Below are 9,711 nucleotides of genomic sequence, written 5' to 3'. Positions count from 1 at the left end.
CACCACTTTTTACCCATAAACCTCCCAACAAAAAATCAAAACAATACTAGGTAACTTGGGGGTTTCTCGGTCGTGGAGCTATGGTGAGATTGTTTTAGTAAGCAAGATAGGTGATCGATTGAAAAGGGGAAACAAATTATTTTTCCTAGTATTCCTATCTTTTAAGAAACCTCCACGAAGGACATAGAAAAAGAAAAAAAAAATATGTCCAGATCTGAAAAAATATTTGCAATTGGAAGCTTGATTTTCATGGTCAAGAAACGGAAGCAGTCTTCTTGTGATTCATTTTGGAACGGAAGAAAATCTTTCACTATACGAATCAACTTCGAATTTCGAAAAGTTTTCTTGGTGGCCATTGTAGAAGGCTTCTTCTTTGCAATTTTGCTATGAAGAAGATACAATTATTAGAGAATTTTACTAATTAATTAGAAATTAATAAGTGTAAAATATAGCTAACAAAAGAAAAGTTAATTAATAAAGAAAAAAATAAAAAGGATATAAAAAAATTATAATTTCTGACATGACGTTGACATATCGCTGATGTGACAGCAAGTGTAATACACCACATACTGTGAGAGTGGTGTTACACGTCCCACGGTGATATTAAATTCACTTTTAAGTAGTAAAGGCGTGTAATGAATCGTCGTGATTGTAGACACGTATTTTTGACCGAGCTTAAAATTTTATACCATTTTTAGAGCTAAAATATTTTTATAAATATAAATTAAATATTTTGACTGTTATCTTATTTTATTAAGCTTGTTTTTAAAAGATTTGCAAACAACAAAATAGAATCACTTTTTATGGTAAGTTTTATTGTCAATTGTTTAAAAAGAAACAAAAGATGAAAAGTTATAAAGAGCAAAAAATAAAGAAAAGGTAAAAATAAAAAAGGGGAAAACAAAACTTAGCCAAAAAATTATTTAAATAAAAAAAGAAGAGAAACATTTTGTTAGACAAAAACAAAAACAATAACGGTAAGAAGAAGAAGAAACAGAATGTTTTTTAAAAATAAATAAATAAAAAAATAAAAACTACAAAAAATAACGTGCAAAAATAAAAATAAAATATAGAATAAAAAATAAAAGAAATTTCCAAGAAATTGGTCTTGACCTCTTTAACATTTTCTTTTCCTAAAATTAATCCTAAATCCCATAGAAGTTTACCTCCTATTATAATTCAAATATCGACTCCCACTAAAACAACAATACTAAAACTCTTCGGACTCTAAAAAATCTAAACAAGACAGTTACAATAAATCAAAGAAGGTGGGACAGAAGTAAATGTATAGCTGATGAGTATACTATATCCAAAAACTAAGTCAAGCCAAGATATAAGTCAATGAAGCAACTGTGCTAGAAACACGGGACTCGAGGGGTGCCTTACACCTTCCCCTTGGTCAATAGAATTTCTTATCCATATTTCTAGTTCGCAGACCATTAAAAATTAGAGTCAACTTCTTTTTGATTAGGGGTAAAAATTAGGTGACTTGGAACACCAAAACTCGATTCCAAGTGGCGACTCTGAAATAAAAATAATCCCTTTTCAAAATGTCACTTTAATTGGAGAAACTCTATTTTTCAAACATTTCGTTTGGGGAAAAATAGGGGTGTGACAGTGATAGTTTAAACGTGTAACTGACTTTTCGGTACAAATTCAGAAGGAATCTAGCCTTTTCTCAATTTCTTTATATGGATATATATTTTTTTCTTCGAGAATATAAATATGAAAAGGCAAGCATGCAAAATTCTCAAATGATAAAACAATATTTAAACATAAGGATCATCGCGTATTTTTTTTAAATTAATTAATAGGCTATCGCCAAGATATATTATATTTCATCATAAAGGTGAAACACAAAAGGAACCAAACTTTACCTCTAAAATACGTCACGAAATTCCTATGTAGTGAAAAAAAATATTAAAAAATGAGCAATTTAATTAGAGTTGAATGAGTGTCTGTTTTTATACACGATGATGTATACATGTTTGACAATTTTAAAAAACTAGTGCAATAATAACGTAATTTACTCTTTTGAAAATTATAAGAGTAATTTTAAAATTCCAATACGAAAATTTTAGTTTATGTTTAGTTTTTTTTTTTTTTTTTAACTACGATATTAGAAACAATAACAATAAATATTTTCATCTGTGACAAAATATTATCCATAGAAAAAAGGAAATAAAAGAAGTAAATTAAAGATATCTAGGTCTCAATTAAATTATAGTTTAGAAACTAGTATAATTCATAAGATAACTAGTACATATTATATGTAACATATATCCAAACAACATCGTGATATGGAATAATTTAACTTTGCACGTAATTTAATTTGTGATTTGATAGGAATTATCATCAATTTCATGATTGATCGAGTAATCCGAATAAAGGGATTCAAGATGCACGTAATTATGATTTGAACCTAACTATGAAAGCAAAATCCAAACTTCCAAGATAAAATTCGAACTTATCTAAACCATTTTTAACACATATTATAGAGATTCAAAATATAACAAAAAATAATAATTTTGTCTTATTTGTACAATATAATTATTTGCCTTTCTCCATCCCTTTCATTACATTAACATATATCGATTCTTCAATATCAACTAGTCCTAGTGCCCACTTCTCTAACCACTAGTACCGATAATACCCTTCTAGTCCCCACTTTTTTAAACATATTAGACAGTCTGATATTAACAAATGCATACTTATTCGACCAATCATTGGCCTTGATGTTAGCTCGGAATGATGTCATGATCTAGATAGTATGCCATAAATGCCTATTTCTTTTAAATAAATAAAAAATCATCAATTTTATTTATGTAACGATATTTAATCAAATATAACCTTTAAAAATGCCAAAAAAGGCCTCCAATACTTATAAACTTAAAATAACGTGAAATTTTTTGTGAGTGTTTATTTTAAAGTAACATGGAAAGTTTAGGTTATATTTTTCTGAATATCTATTGTCAATTCTTCTTGAACATATGTCTAAAAAGGAAAAAAGAGTGACGGATAAAATGGGGGAAATGGATTTATATATTTTAGTGTGAAGTTATTAATTAGAGTAGACAAAATTAGCCTATTAAATTATAATTCGCTTAATTTCTCTAAATTTGAATTAACTATTGATACACCTGTTTATTTATGAATAATTTATTTCAACCCATTCAAATTTCTCTGTGACAGCATCCAAATTAGACAGTCTATTCCAAAGTCAAACTAAGATATTAAAAAATTAAAATTTTGAAAAAAAGAGATATCAAGTAGCCAATGTAGACCAACCATATATATTTCTTTAATTTTTTTCCATTCGATTCTTTCTAATCAACTTTTTTTTATGGTTCAAAATCATATAAAGACAATTTCTATTTAATATTAGTTCAGATTTATCTAGTCAGTATACTACAGAAATTAATATAACTAAACATGAGTTTTTGTCTTTAGGACTGCATAATAGTTCATTATTTTCATTATTTATTAAAAAGATTGTACTAAATAAGAGATATTATTTTCTAGTCTATTATGCAATATTATTAATATTAAATAATCAACCTAACTTACTAGTTATAATTAAGTTTGAACACATTTTTGACAAATTAAATAGTTTATGGAAATGAATATATTACTTCGAAAACTAAAAAGGGACAAAAGTGGTTAACTCCAACTTTATTATAAACCTACGTAATACATATACATATAAAATTCAATTTTTTGGTTTTTTTTAATCTTTCTAAATTCGAAATCAAACCAAAAATTCAAAAACCCAATCCGGATTCAATTTGAAATTAATTTAATTTTTCCATTTAATCCAAACAATGCATATATATCCTACTCACGACCCTCTTATAATTAAGTTGGAATCACCCTATTAATATTTTCTATGTTTAATATATAGAAAGTTTAAAAGATTTAGGTAGAATCTCGAAATAATTAAGAGGTTGACTTTTGAACCCCTACGCATCGCGCGAGGGATTAAAAAATAATATTTGTAAAATATTGATAAATAAGGGATGATTGTTCTAATCAATGATGCATTGCATGACAAATTTTTGTTGGAGTAATCGCTTCAATATAATATCATTACACTATAATATAATATTAGTAATAATGGAGACTTTATAGTAATATTTTCCATACATAAATATTTCTATCTTCTTCAATCTTCCTTACCAAAATCCTTCATTTCATTTCCCTTATGAGAAATTTATTTAATATTTTATTTAGAGAGATTGAAATATGAGTTCAAATAATGTTGAAATAAGTAAATCACATGCAGTTTGTGTACCATATCCAGCCCAAGGCCATATTACTCCCATGTTAAAACTAGCCAAAATTCTCCATCACAAAGGCTTTCACATAACTTTTGTCAACACTGAATTAACCATAGACGTCTTCTTAGGTCTCGTGGGTCCCATTCGCTCGACGGCCTTTTGTCGTTCCGATTCGTGACTATTCCTGATGGACTCCCACCTTCTGATGCTGATGCAACACAAGACATACCTTCTCTAAATGAATCAATAACTAAAACTTGTTTAGGTCCCTTTAGGGATTTACTTGCAAAGCTCAATGATAATAGTAACACGTCGAACGTGCCGCCTGTCACGTGCATCGTCTCTGATGGTATCATGAGCTTCACCTTAGCTGCTGCACAAGAATTGGGTGTCCCTCAAGTTCAGTTTTGGACAACTAGTGCTTGTGGTTTCTTAGGTTACATGCATTATACCACTCTTATTGAAAAAGGATATACTCCACTTAAAGGTAATGAATAAACGGCTTCTATTAGTATTGCTCAGTTTACCAAATTTTAATAAGAGACCTAAAGTTTGAATATGGTATACTTGATATATTTAGCTAATTCTCATATTTTTTTTGGAGAAAATGTAGATGCGAGTTACTTGACAAATGGATACCTAGAGAAAAAATTGGATTTTATACCAGGCATGAAAGATGTACGTTTAAGGGATCTTCCAAGTTTTTTGAGAACTACAAATCCAGATGATTTCATGATCAAATTTCTCGTCCAAGAAATGGAGCGAGCGAGAAAAGCTTCCGCGATTGTCCTCAACACATTCAAGACACTAGAGAGTGAAGTTCTTGAGTCACTCCAGACTCTCCTTCCACCAGTGTACCCAATAGGCCCCTTACATTTACTCGTCAAATATGTTGATGACGAGAATTTGAAGGGGCTTGGGTCGAGCCTATGGAAAGAGGAGCCAGAGTGTATACAATGGCTCAACAATAAAGAACCCAACTCTGTTGTTTATGTTAATTTTGGTAGCATTACTGTTATGACTCCTGATCAACTTCTTGAATTTGCTTGGGGACTTGCAAATAGCCAACAAGAGTTTTTATGGATCATAAGACCCGATATTGTATCGGGTTGTGAATCAATTCTTCCACTCGAATTCGTGGAAGAAACTAAAAACAAGGGAATGCTTGCAAGTTGGTGCTCACAAGAAGAAGTCCTAAACCATCCGGCAATAGGAGGGTTCCTGACTCACAGTGGATGGAATTCTACTGTGGAGAGCATTACTAGTGGGGTGCCTATGCTATGTTGGCCGTTTTTCGCGGAACAACAGACAAATTGTTGGTTTAGTGAGACAAAATGGGGTATTGGAATGGAAATTGATAATAATGTGAAAAGGGATGAAGTGGAAAGCCTTGTTAGGGAATTAATGGTTGGTGAAAAAAGGCAAAAGAAATGAAGAAAAAGGCAATGGAATGGAAAGAATTAGGCTGAAATTTCAGCTAAAAAATCAACAGGATCATCTTATGTGAACATTGAAAAGGTGATCAATGATGTTCTTCTTGCATCCAAACATTAATATGTTTGTAATTTTATCATTTGTTTTTCCTTCTTGTACAACACATGTGTGCCATCTCACTAGTTTATTTAAAATAATTAATTTTCACTATTGGTATTGAATCAAAGGCATCAGACTAGCAAAGTTAGGTGAATTAATTAATTTTCCTTCTTCAGAAGGGGTTAATTGTCTACATTCCATAGCCAAAGCATCCGCCACTCCATTCTCCTCTACCTACAATCGTTCACGATATTAGCATAGGCAATGTTAGGAGATCGTAAAAGTTTAAGTATCTCATGTGCATTAATTTCAATTAGTAATGGTTGAAAATTCTGAGATAATACTATTGTAACTAATATAACTAACTTTTGCTAACTAAACCTCTAACTTCTATTAATTACATACAAGCCCTTACTAATTACATCTAGGTCCTAGTTGTCCTATGTAACCCCTTCTTCAGTAGATGTTCCCAACATAATTTTTTCTATATCAAGGGCTCAAACACGAGACCTCTTCATAAGAATGAAATAATTTTACTGCTATACCAATTATATTACTATCACGTGTATCACTCCTCTATTATTATGAGCGTCCCAACCCCATAATAATTTTGCAATGGTCCAAAAATCCAAATGACTTCTGAAACATAGCACAAGTGAAACACTATTACCGGTTACATGTACTTTTTAAAACTTTTAACTAATAATAGGCAATAATAATGAAACTTTCATATAATCAACAATACGGTCGGCTTTTAAATAAATGTGGATCCTAGTCGGAGTCAAGGATTCATTCGAAATTTTTTTAACCGGAAATTTTATTATTTATAACTGAACCTTCTTCGACTAGTTCATGTGTTAACTTATTTATATTTTAAAATCTCTTAATAAGAAATTTGGCTCTATCATTGACTTTTCTGATATGTTATATTATATGTTATCTATCAAAGTATTTTGTTATAACAATCAAAAAATATTCAAACGAATTAAAACACGTTATTACCTTGTTTAAAAGTTGGATACGTTCCTTATCATGGACCTTGATCTTTAATTAGTTGGTTTTTTATTATTGCGCGAGTCATGGAACACTATGAGTTTCAATTTTAGTTACCAATTTAAGAATACATTAGCTGTAATTTGAATGAAAAAAAGGTGAAGAACACAAATTGAACCGTCTGTTCGAAAGTCATAACTAAAACGAATTTCATAATTTTCAAAAAATTATACACTAATTAAATTAAAGTAGAACAAAAGAAATAATTTTTTTTAATTTTTTTTTCTGAAACACAACATGGTTGCTTCAGCGTGAAGTCTTAAATTTAAAACTAAAAATCATAGTTAAAACGAATTTCATAATTTCAAAAAAATTATACAATAATTAAATTAAATTAGAACAAAAGAAATAAATTTTTAATTTTTTTTCCCGAAATACGCTGAAGCACGTCGACGAAGACGTGTATGTGCAACTCTATAATAAGAGAATATATATATGAAACAATAAACGGTCTTTTTCAAAGTTAAATTAACATATTAAAAATGAAAAGTTTGAAAAAGAGAGATCAAGTAGCCAATGCCAACCAACCAGAAAGAACAAAAGACAAAACAAGTGGGTGCTAAGAAAAATGTAGAATCATAAATACTACTAGTATTTTTTTTCAATCAAAAAAATTAATTTTCATAAATACTATTCGAAATAGTGGTCAAGTCATTTTTTTGGTATCGAAAAGACTATTTTATATGAATACTATTCGAAATAGTGGTCAAATCATCTTTCAGGCGGCCAAATTATCTTTCAGGTATTGAAAAAATCTATTTTTCTATTAGAGTTAGGTATAATTGATTTTATTAATCAGTTTCACAAAGTTGAGTGACCATTTAAAAATTTTACTCTATGAAATGGAAGAAACTTTATATAAATATTTAAAATAGCATGGAATATTTTAGAGAAACAATCAACATATCTAAGATTTTTGTTGTCTTTCCTTCACAACAGACTCAATAAAATTGGAGGCATAAAGTTAAACTTTGAAGAGAAATTTTAATTATTGTTTTTTTTAAAAAGGAAAGACCATAATATATTTTTTTAAAATTTGAAGTACTACTTTTCTAATTCTTTAATTATATACAATCCTTTTGAATAGATTTATTGGTTAATTCTGGCCATATTTTAGTATTTATATATAAGGAGCTATAAGTACACAATTTTTGAACGATATGCTTGCTTGAGCTACGTGCTTTCATCGGGCCCACCTCAAAATAATTACTTCCTCTGTCCTAGTCCTATTTTATGTGATACTTTTCGGATTTCAAGATTCAAACAAGTTTATCTTTTATCGTAAATCTTTCATAGATTTTTTTAAATATTTTGAATTTTCAATTATTGTGACTTATAATACTTTTTAAGTAGTTTACAAATATATAAATTTTATTTCAAAAAAATTGAAGATTCCATGCGCAAATTTTCGGTCAAACTTAAACTATTTGACTCTCGAAAAACGAAAAGTGTCACATAGTAAATTGAAATAGAGGGAGTAGTATTTTTCTTACTTTCTTTTTTAATTCATTGTATACTTGAAAATTACGTTTAAAGAACTATAAATCACCATAATTAACAATTTAAAATATTTATTATATAATTAGATATTATGGAAACGCACTATAAATCGCAAATATAAGAGGCTACAAGCACACACCTCTTAAAAGTACAATATATATTTGAAAATTACGTTAAATTTACTATAAATCACAATAAGTAAGAACTTAAAATATTCTATTAGATATTTGAAAATTATATAAAAAGTAGGGATAAGGGTTGAAAAATATCCTAACTTTGGTCGAATTTGCTATTACGATACCAAATTTTCATGAGGACCTATTACCTCCTAGACTATTTAATACCGTATTTTAAACATATATATTTGCCCATACTCAGTCTATGTTAGTTGAGTGTGTCACACACGCGTTATAATACATTAAATTTATTAAATTAGTCATTTTGTTCCCTTTAATAAACATATTTAGTGCCCAAGCCGTTCTTCCTCCTCTTCCCTTTTCGCTGCGTCCAAATAGCAGCTGAAATAGCCATCAAACAGTAGCTGAAACAGCCAACAAAATCGACCAACTACACAGCCAAAAGCATCAGCCAAACCCGATCCAAAACCCCACCGGAAACAACCACCAAACTCGCCTGAAAACAACTACCAAACGACCTCCTCCAATGCTGCTAACAGATCATGAAATAGCCATCATCACCACCAATAACTGGCCTCCGCCAGACACCAAACAAGCTGCCAACACCAGCTTCCGTCGCTGCTCCGGGGAGGAGCTTGTAGCTCCGATGAACTGGAGCTCGACCGGTTTCAAACCATCACAACTAGCCAGCGGCGAACCAGTCCCCTTTCCCCTCTCCCATTTACGATTTTGTCTCTACCTTGACCACTCCGAAGCGGCGAGCTCCGAGTCCAATGGCTTCACCCATCAGCGAACCAGACGCCGGAATCGCTCAACTGGCCCTTCAATGGTGGTCTTCCGGATTTGTATTCTAGTGAAAGAGAAAGGATTTTAAATGAATTAGAATTAGAGTTAAAAAGAAATAGATATAGTTTAATCAATGTATTGATACGTGACATTTAATGATTGGCCTAAAAAAGATTATTTGGTGCCCTACGCGCCTATGCGTCGTGTTTTCACAAACTTGATCAGTTGGGCAAATATATATGTTTAAAATACGCTATTAAATAGCCTGGGGTAATAGGTCCTCATTAATGTTTGGTATCGTAACAACAAATTCGGCCAAAATTAGGTATTTTTCAGACCCTTATCCCTACAAAGTATTATAAATCACAATAATTAATAGCTTAAAATATTTTTAAAAACATATATATATATATATATATATCGTT

The 9,711-nt window shown here is 30.2% G+C and overlaps 1 pseudogene; it reads left to right on the top strand.

The window, feature by feature from the left end:
• Positions 1-4,148: 4,148 nt before the first annotated feature.
• On the top strand, positions 4,149-5,711 carry LOC102582461 (7-deoxyloganetin glucosyltransferase-like; annotated as a pseudogene).
• Positions 5,712-9,711: the final 4,000 nt, after the last annotated feature.

This window comes from Solanum tuberosum, unplaced genomic scaffold (genome assembly GCF_000226075.1).
Source record: "Solanum tuberosum cultivar DM 1-3 516 R44 unplaced genomic scaffold, SolTub_3.0 scf00314, whole genome shotgun sequence".
In the NCBI taxonomy this organism is placed as follows: Eukaryota; Viridiplantae; Streptophyta; class Magnoliopsida; order Solanales; family Solanaceae; genus Solanum; species Solanum tuberosum.
This window is presented reverse-complemented; position numbering and strand designations above follow the sequence as displayed.